At 38.8% G+C, this 25,553-nt stretch overlaps 2 protein-coding genes across 4 annotated transcripts in view; one reads left to right on the plus strand and one right to left on the minus strand.

Annotated features, from left to right (window-relative positions):
- The window catches only part of CMSS1 (cms1 ribosomal small subunit homolog (yeast)), a 373,543-nt gene that overhangs the window by 34,346 nt on the left and 313,644 nt on the right, over positions 1–25,553 (plus strand). The window lies entirely within an intron of this gene.
- The window catches only part of FILIP1L (filamin A interacting protein 1 like), a 292,938-nt gene that overhangs the window by 19,409 nt on the left and 247,976 nt on the right, over positions 1–25,553 (minus strand). Inside the window, exon 1 of one of the 3 annotated variants that reach the window (XM_025374761.1) lies at positions 24,156–24,434. The exons of 1 other annotated variant lie outside the window; for it this stretch is intronic. The gene's annotated coding sequence lies outside the window, so the exon portion shown is untranslated. Of the gene's footprint in view, positions 1–24,155; positions 24,435–25,553 lie in introns of those variants that run through there. One more of the 3 variants, XM_025374762.1, reaches the window with a different exon arrangement.

Consider the following 25,553-nt stretch of genomic DNA (forward strand, 5'->3'; position numbering starts at 1 on the left):
GTATAAACTGTCTCTTCCACCTCAGTAGTGAGGTCAAAGCTTTAAATTTGTGGCACTCTCAGTTACATTGTGAATGGGCTGATTACAGAGGATGTAATTACAGCTTTGCAGTTAAACAGAAGCTAAAATAGAATGGAATCCCTGAGGAATTGAACTAAAGGACTTGTCATGGATGAAGTTATGAATGTTTACATTCTGATAGGTATAGAGAATTCATAATACTTTAATGTATCTTTTCTCTTAGGGATGAGTTAACTATCAAATGCATGTCTATCATCCTTATCATAGAACTTACTTTTTGAAAGTTGTGTAAGGATTTGAGAGAACTTATTATTTATTTTATTTTAATTTAATTTATTTTTTGAAACGGAGTCTCACTATCACCAGGCTGGAGTGCAGTGGGGTGATCTCGGCTGCAACCTCTGACTGCCTGGTTCAAGCGATTCTCCTGTCTCAGCCTCCCTAGTAGCTGGGATTATAGGCATGTGCCACCGCGCCCAGCTAATTTTTGTATTTTTAGTAGAGACAGGGTTTCACCATGTTGGCCAGGATGGTCTCAATCTCCTGATCTCGTGATCCGCCCGCCTTGGCCTCCCAAAGTGCTGGGATTACAGGTGTGAGCCACTGTGCCGGCTGAGAGAACACTTTAAAAGGAAACTAATTTAGGGTCATCTTCTTGGAAATTGAGTCCTTCTTTTTGAGATTCTAATCTGCTCTTTTCTGTAATTTTCTGTAATTACATTACACAGGAAGAACATGTTTAAAATAATCATATAAGAATTCTCCATCTTTTTTGTGGGAATCCACTTTTAGTTTTTTCTGTTTTGAGGACTTAACAGGAGGCTGGCCCAAGGGCTGTGGCTTGTAAAATTCAGAAGATGCTCGGCGGGATGCTGGGGTGTGGTTGATGATGATCTCATCCAAGGTCTTGGCAAAAGGCTTGCCCATGGTTTCTGGCCATGCCCCATCCCTATTTGAGACACGTGAGAGCCTGAAAAGATAAGCATGGAAGCTTCTTCTCGAATGGTCATGGGACTTCTCAACCCAGTGGCAGCGTCCACGGGTAAACTGCTTTGGTGGTGAAATAGTTAAAAACAACTTTGGCAAAGTGCTTCTTCCTCCTGCCTTAGCATTAGAATTCATTCGATTTGGCCGGGCGCGGTGGCTCAAGCCTGTAATCCCAGCACTTTGGGAGGCCGAGGCAGGTGGATCACGAGGTCAGGAGATCGAGACCATCCTGGCTAACACAGTGAAACCCCGTCTCTACTAAAAAATACAAAAAACTAGCTGGGCGAGGTGGCGGGCGCCTGTAGTCCCAGATACTCGGGAGGCTGAGGCAGGAGAATGGCGTGAACCCAGGAGGCAGAGCTTGCAGTGAGCTGAGATCCGGCCACTGCACTCCAGCCTAGGCAAGATAGCCAGACTCCGCCTCAAAAAAAAAAAAAAAAAAAAGAATTCATTCGATTTAATGGTTTTGACAATGCCTTGAGCATAATTACAGTGAAATATTTTTCCCCTCTCTACACCACAGTTCTTACAGTTTTATTAGAGAGCAGTTTCACAAAAACTTTTAAGTATTTATTTTCAGTTTATTAAATTATAGCATGTGCTATTTCAGTTTCATGAGAAGGGGGTGTGTTTTCTTAGGATATGAGGGAGGGAAGACTGTTTCACAGTATAATTAAAAGAGTATTAAAAGGGAATGGTGATTAGTGAGTGCAGTGCAGTAACCTGCAAAAAAGGTTTAGAAGAAAATTCAGTTGCTTCCATTTTGTTCAGTGTTTTTGGAGTAGACATGATGCATATTTTTCAGCCTGGGGCATGATGCATATTTTTCAGCATGATGCAAACATAAGCATCTTTTTCATGGTTTTTATAATTTGGTGCCATCCCCATCTGTTCCCCAAGCTCTGTCTGATTATTTGAATGCATTTTCTCTAAGCATTTCCTTACTACTTGTTTTCCAGTAACCTGCTGTTTCCTTGGGCCACTCTCATGAGCGCACCATAAGACAGTCAGCTGTCTAGTCTGGTAAAGCCTGTCGGGGAGGTAAACAGGAATTTATTTGCAGAAAAAACTGTACCCATAGCCATCAACCTGGGAGCGCAGGACAAGGATCCAGTGAGAACTGAGAGCAGGAGGCCCTGATGGAATTGTTTCAGACCCAGTTGGATGCGTGTAATGCTGTTACACGTTGTGTGGTCGTGTACATGTGTGTGAGAGAGGGAAAGAGAGCTGGTTATGCTACTGAGTTTGAAGGAACTAGCACTTCTGATAGTGATGAATGGGCCACCCTAAATCATTATTTCTTGCCTGATATTCAGGAGCATTTGAAGGTTGAAGTTTGAGGCTAGTTTTTGGTCTTTCTTCAAAAGTATAGGGTGAGGAGGGTGTGGAGTTGAGCCTCCTAAGCCGGCTTCTTACTTTGAGTAGGAATGGACTTTAGACAACACAGTCACTTAATTTTCTGTCTGCATTATTTTTCTTTGCATATTAACAGGATTTAGCATTGATACTTGCATTATATGCTAATGCAGGTTATCATGAACTCTAAGTTTGCTAGCCAAAGCAGATAAATGATTTTGATTGCTTTTAACCAGGGTTTTCATAATCTTCAAAGTAGCATAGATCTTGAGGTGCAGAACTCTGCAGATCTAAAATTCATTCCCTAAAAGCTGTGTAGTCAAATTATGACTCCTTTTTCCATTAATAGTTACAGTTTAGGTGCCTTTATGCAGGAATAACCTATGTTAGGGTTTCTCCATCTTCAGCGTTATTGATATTTGGGGTCAGATAATTTTTTCATTGTGGAGGTCTTCTTGTGCACTACAGGATGTTTAGCGGCATCCCTTTGTTGTGAATTAAGAATGTTTCCAGACATTGCCAGATGTCTCCTAGGGGGCAGTCACCTCCAATTGAGAACTACTGATCTGTGCATGTGTATGTTTGTGGCATGTGTGTATGTCAGTCTGTCAGTAGAAGTTAGACTCCATCATTTTGCCTTACTCAGCTTTAATTAAACAGGTGCAACAGAGAGCTCCCACCTAAATTACACGTACACTTGGTGATTTTATCTTCCCTGCTAGTGGCCTATTCTTTACCAGTGCTTCTCACAGTGTAAAGTGCATTTGAATCACATAGGAATCTTGTTAAACTGCAGACTCCAATTCAGTAGGTCTGGGGTGGGCCTCACAATTTGCATTATAACAAACTCTCAGATGATGCCAAGTCTGCTGGCCCTCAGACTGACTGTGGGTAACAAGGCTTTACCATTTACATGTCAGATGTTTCCTGGAAATGGGATACTGTTTGAGTATTAACTCTGCCAATTGTTGTTTGTTATTGATTTATACTCAATCTGCAGTACCACAGGCTGTATTCCTGACCTAGATGACCACCCATTTTTTTCAAAGAAGATATCAGGTGAGAGAATATGACTAAATTAACTAAAATCTGTTCCCCACATTTCTGGGGAACAAAATGACTCGAAATGCATAGCATAGTTGGTGGGTCAGTAGCTACATTTTCATGCAAAAAGAGCACTAAATGATTTTAGCTCCAATTTGTGTTTTTTCTCACAAGCACAAAGACTAAAATATAGGAGACTATATAATAGCTGCCATTCTTTACTTAGTGCCAGTGATGTGTTGCCAAGCACTGAGCTGAGTCTGTACATCTGTCGGTTCTAATTCTCATGATAAATTTACAGGGTTTGGGATTATCTCCATTTTACAGCTGTGAAAATTGAGGCTCAGAAAGGTCAAGAAGGAGCAAGGCTGTGCTACTGTGCTATTTCCCCACATTACACTGCAAAGAACACAAACCATTACATAGGGCTGGTCCACACACAAGGATTTTTATCAAGAACACTCTGAATGGAGAACTATCAGCTTAAAAAATCTTACTTATCATTGCGTTTGTATTCTTTTTAAAAAGTGTGTATCTCACAGAGCAGGGGTTTTTAAATGTTTGTTCTTGTATCTGCTAAAAGAATGTTGAAGAACTAAGTACTTCTTTTCACATTTTTTAACTAGCATCTAGATTTTTTCATTCAATGTTTAAATAGTTGTAAAAGGATATATTTTAACATTTGCCATCTAATCTGAAAGTCCTCATTAACAAATTGGACAGCCAAACCAGTCATTCAGGAAAAGTCTGACTTCATTTTTCAACCTAACGAAATGTGTAAATACACATCCCTCTGGTACCCATCTCATTTCTAAAAGGTAAGGCATGAGGACTTGCCCTGCATTGTCCCCAGATGAAGAAACAAGGCACTGCTTCATTCATTGTTTGGTTCTGAACCTGTTGCTGCTGCTGCTCTTGCTGCTTTGCTCTGCTCTGCTCTTTTCTCATAGGACTCTAAGGATTAAAGCTTTCTATAGTCATCCCTTTGTCTGATGCCCCAGAGGGGTTTCCAACCCAGGAAGAGCCACTTGATAAGAGTTTGCTAAGAAGTTTGTTTTGAAAATGTTGTTGGAAAAGGAGAACTCATAGAACACAAAGAGTATATGTATGAATGGTGGACACAGACGTTGATCCCTTAAATCTCTCCATGCCTGTACCCATAGGAAGTCTTTATGTACCCTCAGGGGTACATGTACCCCAGTTTAAAAGACTACTGTCTTGGAGTACTCATATTCATGTTCTAGTACTGACACCACAGCATTATAGAAACATTCATTGAATCCTCGCCAATAAAAACGGGTTTTGGAAGCTGGTTTTATGGACACAAAAGTGAGGTAATTAAATCCAAACTGGCTTAAAGCAGTATCTTATGACAGCTTTTCGTTAGAGTTTTTATTATGGCTCAGAATTGTTATAACTTACTGTGGTTTATCACTATTATTATGTGCAATACCAGTTCCTTGTTTTTTCAGAAACATCACATCTGTCATCTTCAGTATTCTTTGGTACTAACCATAATTCTGGTTCTTCGTTACAAATGATACACTCAGAGGGTTTTTTCAGTTTTTATTTGCAGACACATATGTCAGCACAGATGTGCACCTACATTTTATCTCCTCTGTGAGACACTGAGTGTCAGTAATAATGCAGCATATAATACACATATGAAACACATCGTATGTCTAAATGCTATAACACCAGTCATACCCATAATAATTTATATTATAATTCTTACCGTTTTTGATTTTGTTATTTTTGTACATTACAGTCAACCCTACTAAAATACAGACTTCTTGAGAACAGGATGAGTATCAGTGATTCATTTGTGTGTCCTACAGTGTCTACCACAAAGCCCTTACATGTAGAGGGAGCCACATGAATATCTTTTGAATAAATTAAAGAATGAACAAATACTCCCTTTTGTGAAAAATACTGTAGCACTGTCCTAAGTAGTTTTATTCATTTTTTAAGAAAATGCTCTAATATTTACCATGTACATGTTTTTAGGCATTTAAGAAAATGAGGTATGAGTGGGTTTCCCATCAGTGTTCTCCAAGAACATTATTTTCTCTATTTCATAGCTACAGAGCCTCTAGAAAGAATCAAGACTGTTGGAACAGGTCCTTTTCTCCTTTCTTCAGATCCCTGCATTAGAACTGTATGTGCTTGTTTGTTTGAGGAGAACAGGGTTAGGTGGTAAACTAACCCTGGCTAGGATGTCCACATCCTAGCCCATCAGTCTCCTTTGGCTGTATCAACTCTGCTAACAAAGGAGTGACTATTTTATGTCTTCCTCAGAGTCCAGAGATCTACTGGATGAATATGTTTGTTTATTACATAAGCAACATTATATCAACAGCAGTGACAGTGGAAAAGAAATATCTATAATCTGACCACCCTAAAACATCAATTATGTTTCTGTTTTTGCAGATCGTTTTGCAGTTTTTCAGATGCTTGGTCCATAGAAATAAACTTAGGGTGATCATCAAGCAATAAAACCAATTCCACAAGCCATTAATGGTACTGTATTGTTTCTATCAGTTCCAGAAATCAGCCTGTAAATAGAGAATAACTTCAGAGTCAGCTTAGCTTCTCATCTGTCACTTTAAGGAAACGAATTTTTCACTGTATTCACTATGCAAATCTTGAATTTAATGTTTTTGATGTTATGAATATGGCAAGACTTTTGTTCATTTAATTTACAAACAACAAAGACTATCATTAATACTAAGGCTATCCTGAGATGAACGGGGGATACAAGATCCTGTTTTCTAAGTGTTTATAGGCTATTAGGAAAGAATGAGGAGACAGTTCCAGCACAATTCAGTAAAGGCTTCAGAGCAGTAGTTCTCAACCTTTTAGGTCTCATGACCTCTTCACACTCAAAAAATTTTGAGGACCCTAAAGAGCTTTTGAGTGTATGGGCTTTATCTATCTCTTTACTGTATTAGAAATTTGAACTAAGATTTTAAAAATACTCATTCGTGCTCACGCCTGTAGTCCCAGCACTTTGGGAGGCTGAGGAAGGTGGATCACAAGGTCAGGAGATCAAGACCATCCTGGCTACTAACATGGTAAAATCCCGTCTCTACTAAAAATACAAAAAATTAGCCAGGCATGGTGGCACGCGCCTGTAGTCCTAGCTACTTGGGAGGCTGAGGCATGAGAATCGCTTGAACCCAGGAGGCAGAGGTTGCAGTGAGCTGAGATCATACCACTGCACTCCAGCCTGGGCGACAGAGCGAGACTCTGTCTCAAAAATAAAATTTAAAAAAAAAATCATTTGTTAAAAATAATAAATCCATCATCTGTTAATTTAAATAACATATTTTTATGAAAAAATACTTTTACAAACAAAATTATTTAGTGAGAAGAGTTGCATTGTTTTACATTTTTTGCAACTAATGTCTAGCTCAGATCTGTTTCACACATTCCATTAGCTGTCAGAGAAATATCATCATACATCATGGAGCCTCTGGAAAACTCCATATACACTTCTGAGAGAATGAGACAGAAAAAGGTTGTGTTATTGTGAAGATATCTTTTTCACTCTCATAGGGGGCCACGCTTTAAGAACCATTACTCCAGAGGACAGACAGTTGAAACATAAGTGGCAAATTTGTCTTTCTCTGGAAAAGCATCTAGTTTGGGCTGTCACCATGTGCTTCTTCAGGCTGGTCAGCCTTTTGCTTCATCCTGATGAAGCCCCCAAATTCACTGGCTTAGTCACTGCTTTGATGTTTCCATCATTAATAAAGCCAGTCATTTGCTAACCATCAAACATAGATGGGAGATTCTCTGCCTTCAAATTTTCTGTCTCCCAGTCCATAGAAAAGTCCTAAATGACAAAACTGTTTTCGTAAGACATTGTGTTTTGTTTGAAACCCCAATTTGAAATAAGGGTATGGAAACCACTAAGTTGCCTGGTTTTTATAAATGGTTCCATCCATAGTGCTATGCAGGTCAGCTGACATTTAATTCATTTCAGACCTTGATGAGACAAATACAGTGACAGCTACTATGTTCTAGGCACCGTACTTGTTGTCAGTTCTTTTTTCCCCCAAACTTGCCTGTATTCTTGCACAGATCAACCTGATCATAACTTACAGTATTCTCCCAGTAACAACCAAAGCTGGTTTGGTCTTAAGATGTTTGAAACAGTGTAACAGTCACCCTAGTCCTAAGTATGTAACTTCATTTTGATGGGCTTAAATTCCTGTATTTGTTCTCATTATTCCAGAGCTAGTTGAATACATTACTTTTTCTTCCTGATTTATATGTTGATTACTAAACAGAAAACTGCATATATCACACTCCTTTATTTATTTTTATATCTGCTCTCACAGCTAGACTTTGATAGCCTGGTTATGATTATATCCCATTTTATCGTTTAGCAATTCTTGTCTAATACATAATTTTAATTGTGTTGCATTGATAGCAGCTGTGTTCATGGTCAAATAACCATGGATTTCTAGCAGTTTGTAGAGTAATTACATGGAATTTATTGGAAAGCTTCTTTATTTGAGATAGATTTTGGTAATTAGGCCTATAATTTATGTTTCCTTGCTTTCCTCCCTGCTTTTTCAATGGGACTTTTCACTGTTTAGTCTAAATTTTAGGAGCACTCATAAAAATAGCTATGACCGGTCTTTTTTATTCTGTGTATGCTGCTTCCTTTTATTTCTCTCACAAGTCAAAGGTTTTCTAAAAATTACAGCTACAGCATACCATAGCCATAATGTAATGTACAATTCATTTGACTTGGTCAGCAAGATCAGTAGAACAGTAACACTTTTTTTGGCATCTGCTAGTTGAATGAGTGTACATCTGTGTCTGCTTTATGTCCTTGTTACTGAAGATCCTGTCATCATCATTGAGATCCTTTAGAGACACTATAAATGGGTCCAGACCCAGCAATTTGGGTTAATACTATTTTCCTTCATTGTGAAAGAAGAATTAGGGCATGAAGTTACAGAGGAAGCTTTAGCTTGGTGTCAGAGGAATATATGGTAAAAATGGGACACTGTTAGTCAGGACTCTTCATCACCTGAACTATTAATCTTACTAGGCTCCCCAGAGGTCAGGAGAAGTGAAATAAGATGCAAATAGTCAAATGACCCATTACTTATAAGGAGCTTGGGAGCTTTTAGCAGAGAAGCAGGATTCTAAAAAAAAGAGTTACTGAAATCCTCAAATTGAGCACAAGGACTGGAATTGGGGCAAGTCTCACTCTTTTAAGAGCAGAAAAAGGAGCAAAGTAACTGAGAAAAAGGGTCTCCGAAAGGTGAGGTTCCAGAACCAATAAAAGGCCAGCCTGAGAGTCCATAGGCACAGAGCTTGGGTAGTTAGGCAGCTAAAAGGAAAATATTTTCATCTTGAGAACAAAGGAGGTGCCCATGAATCTGGGCTAGAAAAGACACTGTCCATGCCCCTGTGAAAGGGCCAGGTAGAGACCTGAAAAGGTGCTCAGGCTAGGCCTGGAAGAAGAAATTGAACTGACAGGGGAGTGACAACAAGTACAGCACATGTAAATCTGTACCAGGGTAATTATCACCTAAATAATGTGTTTTGACTTCTGCAATACTGTATTGTTAGGGAGCTTTCTAGTAAGAGCCTTTGGACAATGGATGTTCATTTAATACCATGAATATTGTGCCTCTCCTATCACTCTTTTAATTTTTCTTATTAAAAATACCTACTCAAATGAATTTTTCTTTATGCCATTTACTCAGATGATATCTATTAAGAAGGAACTTTTAAAAAGTTAATTACTGTGAATACACTGCTGTGCTAAATAGAAAGCCCACTCATTTTTCTCACTTTTCTTTTTGTTCCCCCCATCCGCCCGCTCCCACCACCACTCTGAATTGGGGTTCTTGCGTATTTAGAAAAGCTTCCTTAAATCAAAGTTTCTTGTTTTCCATACTTTCCATTTTGATTGCTAATACACCCCCGACCCTCCCAAAAAAAACTGCCTGTCTTCCAACAGACTAAGACTTTAGGTCTTTGTCAGACTAACGGTTTCAGGTAGATGTCCCTTAATCCTCCAAAGCCTACCTGGGCCTTCTGCAGCCATGATGCCTTCCCCTGGCTGCCCTGTCCCTCTAGGGAGTATTCAAAAAGCCACTCAGCATGTGATGCCTTGTATTATCACAGATGTGTGTATATTCCTGAAAGTGCCTCCTGGTTCATGGCATGCAGAGCTGCCTTTACATGTAACGTGGTGATGGTGCTCCTGGGCTTGTCCTTAGGTTCCTAACACTTTCATTATGTCTCATTGTCTCCATTCCTTCTTCCCTCTCTCTGCAGTTGATTTTGTACTCTGAGATCTGCATTCTTCTGTATCTCGTCTCTTTGCCCAAGGTAGCCTTCTTTAAGGCAGGACTGATGTCTTCCCTACTGCCTGTTCCCTATTACCCCAGCAAGAGATTGCAGTAAACAGTACAGGTGGCAGAGGGCAGGTGGAATGACTGACAGCATGTACACTCTCCAGCACCGAAGCACCAGTAGGAGTGAGACAGTAGAAAACTATGAGAGGCAGGGCAGGGCAGTACAGAGCAAGAAATTCAGACTCTGGAGTTCAGTTTTTGCAATTGAATCCTGGCTTTCCAACTTCTATCTAGTGTGACTTGAGCAAGCAATTTAACCTCCCTACAAGTCTCATTTTCTTCATCTGTAGAATGGGGATAATATTAGAGCCTCCCTCACAATAGGGTTGTTCTGAGGATTAATAAAAAACAATCCATACAAAAAGTCCTTATCATACTGCCTGGCACAATACATGTCAGTTCTCATTAGGAGTAGGATGGTGAGTACTAAAAGAGTAGGTTTTAGATGTTCTCACCACAAAAAAATGATAAGTATGTAAGGTAACAAATACGTTAATTAGCTTGATTTAGCCATTCCATGATGTCTAGATATATAAAAACATCATGTTGAAGGCCCTAAATATAGTTCTAATTTTCATTTTAAAAATCAAATAAAACTTTTTTAAAATAAAAGTGCTACTTGCTTGCCATATTGGAAAAAAAAGTAGGACAGTGAGACAACACAGATGAGCACATCGGTCACAATGTGCTGGCCTAAAGTAGGGGTCAGCTGGGGGGAAATAGCACAAATCACATTGGAATGAAAGATATGACTGCATAATGTTTATTGCGATCTATTTTAAGGCTTTTCGTGGATCTTTTCAGCTATGCACATGGTTAGTCATAATGATTGTCATTTTAAGTCAGGGTTTTTCAGCCTTAGCATTGTTGACATTTTGGTTAATTCTTTGTTGTGGGGGCTGTCCTGTGCACTGTAGGATGTTTAGCAGCATCCCTGGTCTCTACCTACCAAATGCCAGGAGTAACATAGTATCTCCAACTCAGTTGTGACAACTACTGAATGTCTCCAGATATTGTGAAGAAATTGAGTCTGGTTGAGAAGTCACTATTTCAGGGCATAATTTTTGGGTAGACTTAAGATTCTTTGTATTCATTGTCTCTGGCCTGTATAACTCTTAATTATCTGCTACTCAAATGTATTTGGGATCAGCCACTGTCTTCCATTTCTCTTTTGCTCATAGATCTACTCCACAGCTCTTCTCCCTTCCTGGAAGAGAACGATGCTGTGAATGTTCAATATCCAATGAAATGCCAGCATATCAAAATGGATGCTAATAGTTGACCTTCCCAAAGCCTCACTGATGCTCTGCTCATCTTACTCCTGCTCTTCATTTTTTGGATGTGAATATGTACTTTGTCTGCTGGATTTAGATACTCACAGACATGGTCTACTTGGGCAGCAGTCCCTCAACCTTTTTGGCACCAGGGACCAGTTTTGTCAAACACAGTTTTTCCATGGACTTGAGGGAGGGTGGTGGTGGATGGTTTGGGGATGAAATTGTCCCACTTTAGATCATCAGGCATTAGATTCTCATACGGAGCATGCAACCTAGATTCCTCACCTGTGCAGTTAACAATAGGGTTCACACTCCTATGAGAACCTAATGCTGCTGCTGATCTGACAGGAGGCAAAGTTCAGGCAGTAATGCTGCCTCATCCCGCTGCTCACCTCCTGCTATGTGACCCAATAATAGGCCTCAGACTGGTATACTGGTCTTCGGCCCTAGGGTTGGGGACTCCTGTACTTGGGGACTCAAAGTAGGCTGGGTTGACTGGGTTAGTACACTGTATATACTATTCCTGAGCTTGGTTTCCATAGTCAAAAATGTCAGGAAGATTATGAAGGATATTTTATAATGCTTTTTTGAGCTCTTCAGAAGAAAATACAAAGCAACAGATTGAAAGATACCCTAGTTGTGTGAGAAATAGGTCATTTGGGGTTTTCATATTGTTGGATAATTAATTTTGCAGTTTATTTTGTGTACTTTAACTCTTTAAATTTCAATTGTGGATTTTTAGATTAAATTAGTATTCCTAAATATTTGATACATATTTCAAAATGTGTGTATTAAAAGATATACTAGGAACAGTCTTCCTCTTACCACATCATTTATCTCCCCAACTGTAACCACTGATACTAGTTTCTCTTATGTACTTGTAGAGTTTCTTTATGAGTAAATAAGCAAATATAAATAAAGATTCTTATGCTCTCCCCTTTTTACACAAAAGTAGCTTACAAACACTGTTCCTCAGCATCTTGTTTTTTGCAGCCAAACATTTGTTGGAGATCTTTCCATTAGATCAGTGTTCTTAAGCAGGGGCAGGAAAAGGGAATAAAAATAAACGTGATTGCTAAATACATATTTACAACTTCATGCTAAAGAAATTAAACTTTGTAGGATCTATTTTTAATGGAATTAATATGTAGGAGGTATGGGAGACATATACTTTTGCTGTTTTGAAATTATTAAGATAGATTGTAACAGTAAGATTATTTTCTATCTTTATAATGTCTGTGTATAGCACCTGCATTTATTTTCTTAGTTGAAAAACTGAGGCCCAGGCAGATTAAATACCAAGCAAGGCCATCATTATGGTGGCCCTGGAACTGGAACTAGAGTGTAGACTCCAATTCCCAGTGTGAGACTTGGCTTATAAAGAGAAGGAAGTAAGCATATTGAAGGGCTACTCTGTGCCACTAGATCTCACTTAATACTTACAGCAACTTTATAAGGTAAGTATTACTATTCTCATTTTGCACATGGAGGAGAAACCAAACAACTAAAATTTATAGAGGTTAAATAATTTTCCAAACAGTACAGGTAACAGACCAGAATAAAAATTCACTGGCTGCAAAGTCTGTGTTCTTTCTACCTAACCACAAGGTTATATGCTAGAAACCCCAGACAAAACAATGTTGACCTCACAAGAGTTTCCTCTTATCCCATACCATGTTTTTGGTGTTCATTTGTTCATTCCCGTGCTTTCTGCTCCACCCACTTGGCTCCCTGACCCCTTCTACTATTCTCCTCTTTGCTCACTCTGCTCCTCTGCCCACTCACCAGCTTCCTTGCTGTTCCTCAGACAGAACACAGCATGGTGTGCTTTTGTGCTCGCTGTCTCCCCAGGAGCACTGGACTCCCCCTCACCTCATTAGTACCATCTGGCATACTATATTTTATGTATTTATTGATTACTGACTGTCTCTCCTACTAGAATGTAAACTTCATGCAGGTAGCGGTGTATGTGTGCACACACGCATCTTATTCAATGATTAGTCAATCATTGGTCTGTTTTATTCAATACTATATTTCTGGTAGGGAGCAGTACCTGGTACTTAATTGGGGTTCAATAAATATTTGAAAAAATACTTCTTCTATTTTTGAAATAGGTACCATATTTGAAAGTATGGGTATAACTAAGCAATAGACATATAGTAGGCCCTCCTCTCTATAGTCTACGAATAACAGCTGGTTGAACAATTTTTATATGCCATATACCATGTTAGTCCTGGAAACAGTCATAGGAGGCAGGTATTACTGTCTTCTTATTTTACAAATAAGAACTGAGGCTCAAAAAAGTTAATTTGCCACAGGTCCTGGTAGTAGTTGGCACAGCCAGAATGCCAGTGTAGATTTTACTCCAAATCCTGTTTCTCACCCCATTACATGTACATTCACACTTCCTATCTCATACATTATATCTCATGAGCCATCCTCTCCAGTGAAATTTGTGTGTTGTAATATTCTGCCTGTCAAAGATCCCAAATCACCACCACTAGCAATCCAGTATTGTGTCACAGTATTTCCTGTAGGTTTATGGCTACTTTGAGCCTTGATCTTGAGACATTAGCAAATATTCTCTTAGTCATTATAATAATATAGCAAGTTTCGTCATTTGGCATAAATTCATAATTATTTTTGGATGGTTTAAAAAATTGTGACTTTGCCAGTAATAACATCTCATGTTCCCCAGAGGAGGTGGGTTTGTCATAAATACTATTTCTATAGAACATTTCAAGGAACCTAAAGTTCTTGGAAAATATTTTTAACAGGCAGCCATTTCTCAGACAGACTTCAAGGGCATAATACTGTATATATATATATCTCCTTAGAAATATGTGTGTATGTATTTTATTAAGAATATATTTTTTTATTGCTCACAATCCATTTATATTTCAATGATCCTTTTGTATTTTAGCAGATTAAAGAATCCAGGAATGATTCTTTAGAAAATCATTCCAATGTAGCTGTTAAATTTTGTTTTTAACCTCCATTAGTCCCTTTTTTCTCTTCCCAGGTCACAGGTTATTTTCATTTAGATATTGCATATGGGTATTTTGGAGGATTTAGTATGATTCCTTCTCTTAATCCTTACTCTTCAGTGGGCTGCTTTTCTTTCCTTTATTCTCTCCTTTTTAAAAAGTAGATTACAAAGCGTGTATCCTTTTCGAGAACTTATTCTGAACAAAAAGTTAAAACTTTTTTTAAGCTTCTGTTTTGTTGTTGTTGTTTTTTAAAAAAGGGCTTTCCTTTTTTACGTGGCTTTCTTACCTTAATTGTTGTTGAGTTCACCATATTTAATAAAAAGCCAAAAGAGGGACCAGTCATGTGCCAGAATGGATAAGTTCACTGGTTTTCACCTCCTTGTACTCTGGCTGCCTACACAGAGGCAGTGGCTAAAGTGGTATGCTTGGGAAACCAAACGTTTCCTAACTTGTTAGTGGGAAATTCAAACTTCAGAAATTTAGAAACCACAACAACAGATGCCTATGTTTTACTGTGACTACTGAAGTCACAGTTTGCCATAGAAACAGGATAGATAGCAGTCTGAAGAGTATAAAATGTGAAACATTTTGATCCTTAGAGGACTTTTTTGGGTCCTCCAGTTTTGCTGTCATAAGTCAGTAAACAAGGAACAAGGAAAATAGGGAAATTTAATACATTTAAGAGTACTTAGAGGTTCAGGCAGTTAGAGGATGAGGGTTAATGTGTGGCTTGGCTTCCTGCTGAGCAAACAATTAGATCATGAGCCACAGTGAGCATCCTACTTCTACCTTTACTCACTCTTCCTAGTTCCTGCGGATGATTGGTTTAAATCTCGTCCATGATATTTTTAAAGCTGGAGTTTGGGCCCTATGCGATCTCTAATTACAGGCAGGTGGAAAAGTTTTTATTCTGTAATCTGCTGGAACATGAATGACCATTTTTCTTGTGGTCTCTGTTTTGCTTGTCCTCTTGCATGCTTTGTACAAATTAAAATTATTTTGGTTATCTGAGCCTTGTTTAATTTTCCCTTGACTGTAAGTCCAGAGCATTTGGGTTATGTTTTCCTTTTCAGCAAGTTCTGAATACTGAGAAGACAGAATGCATAAACAGTCTGATCGTACTTCCTTTCCTGTAAGTTGGGTTCTTTTAAGATGAACATGTTTTAGAGGACATTAAGCTTGCATAGCAAGGAGTAATTCCATCAAAATAATGACAGTGGTCAACAGCATATCTGCTAGAGGTGAGAGCAATGACTTTATACCCCACTTCTCTTGGCCCTGGGTCTGCTGCTTATGCTGTCCCTAAGCAGGAGTTTCCTACATTTAGTTTATGTGAGAAATGTTGTTTGTGGCAGTTAAAGAAATGGCTATAGTATACCTCATGTGTGTGCTATTTGAATACCATCCATGATTGCCCTGACCATATCTTACCTTGTGATTTGAATTTTAAGAGAAGGCAAACTATCTCAGATTTGAGTAGCTGGAAAAAAAAAGGGTTTTTGAAAAAATCTCTGGCTTCACTATTCATCACTTTTTAAAGTTTACTAATTCACAGCTACAAACAAAGAAAGCAGAACCTCAGGTGTTAAACATTTGAAAAGCCACATATCTGATGGACAGGAAATCTTGGACCAAAATCTGCTAGTGACTTAACTATCTGACCGTGCCTCATCTGCTTGTCACCTTAGCTGCAACATGGGGAGAGCAGTGCAATTTTGACTCTAAGGTCTACAAAGCCTTTGGCAATCTTCAAATCTCAGTTCCACAAAATAAATACTCCCAACAACCTTTAAAGTCCTTTCCTCCCTTCTTTCCTATATAACACCGTATACAGATTCACATGTCAAGAGATTTTATGGCTCATCAAGTCTCAGTGGTTCAAAAGAATGGAAAACTAATTGGAATTCCATGGGATTCAAGTTTATTTGCATCGGTTGTAGTTCACAAGTTGTAAGTATGCTGTAAAAGCAAATAAGTACTTAAAATGTTATACTAAACTAAAAGGACAATTAAACTGAAAAATTAACACCTGGACAAAAAGTATTTACATTGTTAATTTCAAAAGGGACTCTATGGTTTGTGGCTAGGATCTGATATAAGCCATTTAGCCCAAATTGTAAGATTTGTCTTACAGATTTGTTTTTTGTGGGTGCATGGTAAAACAGGGAGATTCCAAACTAGCTTTTAAGCCTTTTGTAGTCACCAGCTCTCTTTGGTCCTTTACCTGTTCAGGAAGTTGTTTCTTACTTCAGATGAGTAAGACATTTTTAGGAAAGTTCTTGTGGGTTTCTGATAGGGGGGACTGCCTTGTAAGCAGGGAAATCAAGGTAAAGGGTAACCTCTCTGTAAAGAGTGGCTAAGGTTAGGCACTCTAGAGACAGATCTTCAACAAGCTTAATCCTTTACTCCACTTCACAGCTGGGTGTCTGAGAACAGGAATTCTTCATGACTGCATCCTACAAAGCACCTCCTCTTTGGCCTGAGATAGTCCCTATATGTCAGTCTGGCAGCACCAGATGATGAAGGAGCATCATCCCTAAGGATAGACTGGCATAACTAGAAGAGTAACAGTATCTGCTATGGGTCTGGCACTGTACCAACTGCTTCATCACATTTAAGCTTCAGGTTAAATTGATGTTACCTTAAGCTGCCTTCCTTTCTGTGTAAGTCCAGGTTGTTCTGAAGGCTAAATAATGGGCTGGGTATTCTGATCTTGGCACAAACCTTATTTCTCTTTTAGCCTCAGGTTGTCCTTTCATAGTAGACTTCTGAAGAATAAGTCTGCCATCTTTTTTGGAATGCTGCATTCAGTCATCTCCATTTACATTTCAGTTCCCATCTTTTCCATGAGTGTTTCTGAACTTGTCTAACCCTGGCTGATTTTCCTTTTCTAAGTCCCCACAGCCCTTACAGCTTTATTACCTAAATAGTCTATATTATTTTGTACTGCTTTCTAATTTGTTTTAGTACATTACTTTTGCCGTTAAGCCAACTGTAAACTCCTTAAAGGAATGATATCTCTGTATCCCTCATATGGGTTTGAACTCTGTACATACTTAACCAAATGACTGAGAGGTAAAAAGAACCACTTCCTAGGGGAGTAGAACCATCCCTTAGGCTGAGTGGTACCTAAAGTTCTCAGAATTACTTGTTATTAGAATGGAAGATGGACAAGTAGAGTTTTGTTCCTCTTGTTCTTGTCACTTCTGGAAGGAGAACCATTTGGTGAAGTGAAGAATTCACTTGGTGACAAATTTAATTAAAGTCCAGATGGGGGAAATTGGCCAGAGAATCTTAACTCTGCCTGTGATTCTTTGCATCTGTGTTCAGCCTAATGAATTTTATTGAACTGTAAAAATAATCTTATGGGGCAGAATTGGGGGGAGCCCCAAATTACTTGACAAAGTTACTGTCACTTTTATTTGAAAGCCTCAAGAATAATATGCAACTTCAAACATAATGTATTTATTTTAATAACATGAGTGTTTGAAAAGTAGATAATCTTCCTTTTAGCAGGAGTGGATTCATTTTCACAAAATTCCACAGAGTAATTCACTTCTTCTGCCATGCCCAATTAACAGACTAACAAGTTAAGACTAAGAGACTTCCACAGTATCTCACTGCATGGGTGTTTGTCTTCAGCAAGAAACCAGCAACTTTCTCATGTTCTCCCTAGGCTCCTAGACCAAGCAACTCCTTCCTTTTCTTCAAATTTAACAGGCAGACACTTAAGTCTTGCCAGCCCAAATGTGATGTTTTACATTCCACTTATGATCTCTGCTCAGAGATTTGTTTTTGTTTTGATTCACATAAAAATGAATTTTAAAAGGAAAGAGAAAAACTTATTTCACCTTTAAACTTTTGTTCCAGGACTGGTGGGCCATGAGACACAATAAATCTGGCAGATTTGCTTCTGTCAGGGGAGCCCATCTTAGAGGACTGACCTTATCTTTGAGGCTGCTCTAGATACAGTGATTTGGAGCTCTCACAAGCCCAAGTGCTACAGCCATGTTCATCTTTTCTCCATTTACATGTGGACTCTTTTCCTCAAATTACTCTCATTTTCTTCAGCTAATTTGTCTCTGTAGTGATATAATCAGTAGCTTGTATTTTTATATTGTCTCTTCTCTACTTGATCAGAGTTCCCATGGGGGTTATTGCTCATTATTCAATCTTTATTGGGAACTGAGAAATACTTGGGGTGGATGACATTGTTCCCTTTTTTGTAGTTTGTAGAAACCAAGGGAACAGGAGTCTCACCCATTAAATGGATGGCAGAGCTAAGAAGAGTAGAACTCTGATTTATCGACCCATTATTCTTACTCTTTTAGTCTCACCATTGAGACACCAACATTCATCCATGTCAGTTCAGTGTCACTATTCAGCAAGGTTGGCCATTGACTATATTCTGTTGAAGTTTTTATAAGCACTCTCCCACACTGTTTATCTTTACTTAGTTTTTATGTGTAGCTGATCTCTCTTACCCGCATTGCATTACCAGTCCGTTAAAAAAGAGCAGGGATGGGACCATAATTGAAGTTGTTGTCCAAGAGCTGCTAGTGATCTTAGTCCTTGTCATTAATGTGGTACCAGTCCATGCTAGTAGCTATAGCTGGGTTAGTGACACGGTATGGTGTGTGGTGAACTTAGTTGCTAGGCCTGTTGTCATGCCTTGTGCTTAGCTCAGTAAATGTTTGCTACTGCTGAGGAGAATTACAAGCCCTAGGCTAGCTTCACAGGTTGACACTGGAGTAATCTAACTTTGAAATTAAAGAAAAATCACTCTTCTGTAAAATCTGGGAGATACACTGGGTTACCCACAGAAACTTTGGAATTAGGTACATGCTTGGGAAAGGCAGTCTGCTGCATGGCAAAGATAAGCCATTTGTGCCCCATAAATGCATCTTCACCTGAAGCACAGAGATTAGAGAAATTCAGAAGAGTCCACCCTTCATTAACCACTGCACTGTGTTCTTCCATATTTTGCTTGAAGGCCATTCCATGCCCCAGGGTGACTCACCTGGTACTCCTTCACCATGTATACAAAGTCTTATCTTATTGGGGAGGGAGTTAAACTGAGGTAGATGAAGGTGGGCAGAAAAGCATCTGACTTAGTCTACCTATATAACACATACTGCCGTACAAAGCAGATTTCACTGCTTTGACTTAATCTGAGCCTAACTTGGTTTCTGGTTTTTCTGACTTAACCTGAGCCTAACTGATTTCTGTAAGTCACTTCCATATGGTTGCTTTAAGTAGTGGCTGAGATTTGTTTTTGGCTCCTAAACAAAATCTAGAAGAAGGGGCCCTCCACAGCCCATTGTTTGCAGAAACACTTTTTTTTTTTTTTTTTTTTGGTATCAAATAAGCAGCTTCTAGGTTGTAATATGTTCGTATATTTATCCAACACCTTTTTTGTCCCAGCAACACACCTACTAATTGTACCTGGGTACCTTCCTAGGCACTGGAGGTAAAGCTGGTTGTAAAACTGACCCTGAATGAGTTTATAGTCCAAGAGACAGAAAATAAGCAAATAAATCATTAATGAGTAATTTAATGTCACATCACAGTGCACAGTTTGAAGGAAAATAAAGCAGGGTAGGTATCACCAGGAGCTTATAGCCTTTATAGGTGACTTCCTCTGCAGTTTTTGGGGAGGTTGTTTTGAAGGCACTGAGTCACTTTGAATTTTGAAAGGGATCCTGCTAACTGGGGACATCTGAGGAATGCAAAATGCTTAGCTGTAAGATAGTAATAGAAGGTGATTTGTCAAGTTAGTGGTTCAGACCTAAATGTCTTTGACCACAGAGTACATAGTCTTTCCAAGGCACCTCTCACCTTCCAAGTAGAGAGTGGGATTTGCCAGCCGGAGGACCTTTAAATACACTTATTTTTTGTTTTCTCTTTCCTCCCTTTATCACCTCCCTTCTGTTATAGCCTGATTAAATTGTATTGATTTTCACAATGCTTCCTTATCCTTTGCTTTTTTATTGCTTATACTTAAGAACTTTGAACCTTTCTACTTTCTTTTTTTAATGGATTTTATATCTAAATTAACACCTACAGTACGGAGGCTTTTTCTGGGGCTTCTGTTCTCCTCTCTTCCTAGCATTAATTAAGGAAAAACTACTGGTGAGCTGTAGCCCAAGAATGCAGGGAGCCCTGGCCCTACTTCTGCATAGCTGTGTCTCTGGGGCAAGTCACACTGTGGACATCAGTTTCTTCTGTAAAGGGAGGCATTTGGATCAGATGACCTCCATTGCCCCTTCCAGCTGTAAAATTCTGTGTATATTCTGTGCCAGGACTCTGTGTGTGTGTGTGACTCTGGGGCCTGGGGTATCCCATTTTCCATATAGTAAAGTACCTTATCAAGGTACTTCTCAAATTCATAGTTGAATGTTTGCTGTTTTGATGTAATATATGCTCTCTTTTGCTGATAATAACTCCTTTAGGCTAGAATAAGTAGTTATCATAAACAGACACAAGGAGTTGAGGTATGTCTGCATCCTGTTTGTCCCAATCATACACTTTCCTATCTACTCTACTTGCCTCCCTACTGCTCCCCCGCCTGCCCCCACAAACACATCATTCCCTAAGCTTGTTAAAAAAAAAAAAATCTATACTTAACAATTAATCACATTTTGGAGCCAGTAGAGCATAGAAATGTGAGGATGGTCAGACTGGAAAAAGAATACTGCTAATGTGTTCTCGTTCTTGGGCTCAGACTTAAAACTGCTGCTGTCCTATCTTAATCTGCTAAAGCATCTCGAGAACAAGCATGAAGAGGGAGTGTTTCTCTCATATCTGAAAAAGAAACAAGGGACTTTCCTTGGCGAGCCTTCCCATCGTTGTTTGCCCAGCTTTCCCAGGCAGAGACGATGTTAGTGCAGATGAAGGTCAAGGAGAATCTCATTCTTTTTTTTTAAAAAAAAAAGAGGGATGTGCAAGGGCTTATAAGTGTTGGTGATAATCTGCTAGGAATTAGTGCACCTAACAAGGTGATTCAAAACATGAATGTTCCACCTCATTTTAAGTAGAAAATGATCAGCCAGCCAGAGGAGGTTCTAAAAGTCATTGCAGCACACTTTAAGCATACGTGACTTGATCGGTGGCTAGAAAATGCTGTAGTGATGACAGCAGCAACCACAGAAATACTGCTTTGAAGGTTTGTGATGCTGGCTGCATATGCGGTGTCTCTCCATCTTTAAATCCTTATTTAAATATAATTTACAGAAACTAAACAATCAGTTTAAATTGAAGCTGAATTCATAGTCAAATACAAATTAAATGGACCCTAAAAATCATGTAAAATTAATATGTGCAACAGATAAGGTAGGGTGTATTAGATTTTTTCAAAGATGACAGGCTCTGTGAACAACAGATGGGGCCATTTCAGTTCCTGAAGCAGGTTGAGACCAATATTGCTTTACATCCACAATATCCAGTCTTTTATAAACAGTTCTCTTCTTGCCCCCCTTCCTTTTTCCTTTAAATAGGAGAGGCTGTATTTTTTTTTTTTTTTTTCTATTCACCTTGTAAAATGTTCACTTTGCCCTGAAGCACTAGACATGGACAGAACATGACCTACGAAGAATTATTGGAATCTCATTCTTCCTCCTACATTTTCACTTTTTTTCTTAAATCTCAAAATGCATTTATTACCAAAGGCACTTTTTTGGAGGGGAAGGTACAGCAGAGAACCCTTAAACAAAATTTACAGCCTTTTGAGAAGGCAAATTAATGGGAACTGCAAGAGAACTGGAAAGTTAAGTCAAGGCTTGATTTGTGTTTTCATACTGGCTGTTACTATAGTCTCCATCACAGCATTAGGAAAGTAGCACAAAAATACCGGGGCTTAACAGTTAAGGTTAAACACCACAAAAGGGCAAATGAACTTAATAAGCGTAAAATTATTATGTGCTTTATTTGGAAGTGTAGAAATTCACATTCATTCTATCAAAAACATTTTTCCATCATACAGATTGTCCCAAGGACTAAGAAATGCTCACCCAAAGAGCCCACTGTGAGATAATGTATCCATGATAAATCATACTTAGCTTTCAGTTTTAAAAGAGGTCTTAATATGCGATTGTTCTTTGAACCATGCTTTAATAAATGGGAAAAAGTGTGAAATATTAAAAAGTGTTATTTTAAAATTTTTAAAAATGGATGCTTGCCTGCTTTAAAAAAATAAAAGGCAGACACTGGAAACACAGCTGTTAAGAGTTTTGATGGAAGTTACGATTTTCAACAGTTGAGTTATAGTTTATGGTACAGATGGTACCCTGGGTATAGCTGGAACAATAATTGATGGTTTCTGTTTGTCTTTTCCTCTGTTAGATTCAGAAGAGCAGAATATCTTTTTTCCAACGCAGGAATTTTTCAGTTTCCAATTACTGCTTATATCAAATAAACAACTCTTCCATTGCATATTCTGTACTTCTCCACGGTGACATGGGTGTTGGCCCCGCGCTTCTCATTATGGTAGGCTTCCCTCGGTTAGAAATAATAGTTTGTGGAAAATCCTACTTCTCAGTACTAACCTGCAGTTTATGTAGCCTATCCTCAGGCCAAATAACATACAATTTTTCTTTTAAAATGTGAAAACCAAAGTCTTGCATTGCTCCACACAAAATTAGCAAAAACAAAAAAACTCCTATGAGGCAAAAATGATAGGCACCAATGTCATATACTTTTAAAAACCCTCCAATAGAAATTATTAGAAATATACAGATATAACCCACATTTTGAGTATTTTTTTTAATGCTGTGTTTCAGTGATAAATCTGGGATCTGACATTTTCTTCTCACTGACAATTAAATATTAAAAACACGAATTTGTGACACACACATACACCTCAGTGGTTATAGTGTGCTGCTCCTCTGTTAAACTTTTACTGTATCTCTAGTTATATGGTCATTTTAGTGCCAACTAAAATGCCAGCATTTTTATATCTTGAAGTAAATATAAGTGGCAGCCTGTGAATTCTGAGTTTGAATTGTATATACTTATAAAACATAGAGACTGTTTTAAAAGGGACAATTCTGTCACACAGTTGTTAACGTTTTATTTTACAATATATGTTTAGACTAGATAAGGTTTGAATGATGAATCAGTTTTTCATCTCCTATTCCAGTGTTCTAAAGTTGACATAACCTTTTATTTTTAATTCCTCCGTTCGTTGACTTTTAGTTGGAAAAAATGAAGTGAAATATTATGAAGATTTTTCTGCCAAGTGTTCAGTTATCATACTGTAAGAGTTCACTAGTAGCAATAGCCTCTTCAGGATTTAGATGTAACTAATTATGGTTTAAAATGCTACTGATTAATACAGTTATTCTATAAGTTTTACCTTTTAAATTGGCATTTTTTACATAATATACTACTATATACTACTATATTACTATATAAATGATAACTGTGAGGTTTGTCATTTTTCCAGTATCTGCACTTGAAGCAGAAAGTTGGAACTCAAAACTATGATAGTTACTTCCTTGTACAAATTGACATATGCTTTTAAGACAAAATAACATTTATACGATTTTTTGAAGTTTAAAAAGATTTTACTTTTTAAGTTAGGTTCGTCTTAATTCCAAGATGTATTCCTAACCGTGTTTTTCTAGTCACTTATATTAACATTTACAAAAAGAGGGGAAAACCTGGCACTAACAAATTTTCGCATTCTGCTCATGTAAGACAAGCGACTTTGAGTCCGGGGGAGAGAGAGGATCAAGAGATAGGGTTGCTGCCATACAATATAAGTCTCCCCCACCCTTTCCCCAAAGATTTCTCAATATAGGCAGAATTCAATGTGTAGCTCACTTGGAAAGCGTATGTAATACAGTCAGCTCCCACCTCTCAACATTTAAAATTAAATCTCTAATCTGTTTTCTCCGCCGGAGAAAACTTTTACTTTCAAGTTTTGTGTGAGTTGGAAATGGTTTTGAACCTCGAATTCATTGGATGCGCTTTGTGAAACCTGTCTGCAGTTTGTGATGCTGAGACAGCTTTAACAGCCACCCACAGACTTGCTACCTGGCTCTCTGACAGCAGTGCCCCTTGGTGGAGCGGAGTTGTTCTCCCGGGCTTACCTGAGCTGCCTGCGCCGGGGCGGGCGGGGGCCTGGCCGGGCCGCTGTGGTGCCGCGCTGCGAGCCGGCTGTGCGCGCTCCAGGAGTCGCCCGAACAATGCGAGCGGGGCGCAGAGCACGCCCGGCCTATGGGCCTTACGTCACTGCTCCGCCTTATAAGGCGCTCCGCGTGTGCGGTGCGGTCGGCGGGGGCGCCGGTGACCGCGAGACCCGCCGCCGCCGCCGCAGCGCAGCAACGCGCCCCGACTCCTGCGGACGTTCCGGTCGTGTGAATGGACCGTGGTTCCCGGCTCCCACCGGAGGGAATGAGCGGTGGGCCGGGACGCCGGCGCCCGCCTGTAGTGCTAACCAAGTCATTGGGAGGCAGGGTCGATCTGCTTGTAACTTTTCTCCCTCTGGATCCCTAAAGCTGTTACTGCTCCAGGGACTTCAATACACATCCTGTTATTCTTATGTAAACTTTTGTAAATTCATTATACTTTTTTTTGGTTGCTGGGGGTAGGCGGGAGAGGGAAAGGAGAAGTGTGGGGTTTTGTGGAGACATCTCTGGGGGTAATTTAGACTTCAAACCGTCTCTTTCCTTTTTGTAATGAGTAGGGGTCCTCAGAGGATACTGTTTTATTTCCTGATGATCTAACTACCAAACAATTCTTCAAGTGATGATGGGAAGGCCAGATGAAATCTTATTTTTTTTTTTCAGTGTTTTTCCTGAAAGAACCTCCTCTTTCCCCATTTCTGCATGCCTGTGTTTTAACGAAAGCAGTTAAAACTAATCATTTTTTGGCAGGGAAAAAAATTTAAAGAAATTAAATGTTTTGTGCTGTACTTTCAACACAATGTATAAAATTATAACTTTAGAGCTAGTTTTAATGTTTGTTCTCTTCTACGGGCAAACAAAATAAAGACAAAAATAACCATGTGAAGAAAAAAGAAATTAGCCAAATATGATTGAATTAAGCATATTATCCTCTAGTCTGGGGTAGATTCACTTGTACAAATCCTATTTCTTGTGAATGAGAATTCACCTCTGAATTACAAGAGAAGTCATACCTAAAGTTCTAGCCCAATTATATGAATCTGCTAAATAAATTAGGGACGTGGCATTCTTGTTTGCAAGCTTCAGATGAGTAATTTTAGTAGCTTCAGTCCCTTTAAAACCTCTTTTAAAATTACATTAAAATAGGATTGCTTCCTATTATGATGTACATATGTCTGTAGAATTATTGTTTCCATATGTTTTGTCAAACAGGAACGATGAAAATAGTCTGCTTGCTTCATTTTCTTAGTGTGGAGTGGAGAAAGGATGTTTGCAGAGTTGTTAGTGGAAATGGTGTGGAATAAAGATGCAGGGCACAACATTAAATGTATGTCCTCTTCGCTAAATTGGGAGTTCACTTTA

This window comes from Theropithecus gelada, chromosome 2, assembly GCF_003255815.1.
Source record: "Theropithecus gelada isolate Dixy chromosome 2, Tgel_1.0, whole genome shotgun sequence".
Classification (NCBI taxonomy): Eukaryota; Metazoa; Chordata; class Mammalia; order Primates; family Cercopithecidae; genus Theropithecus; species Theropithecus gelada.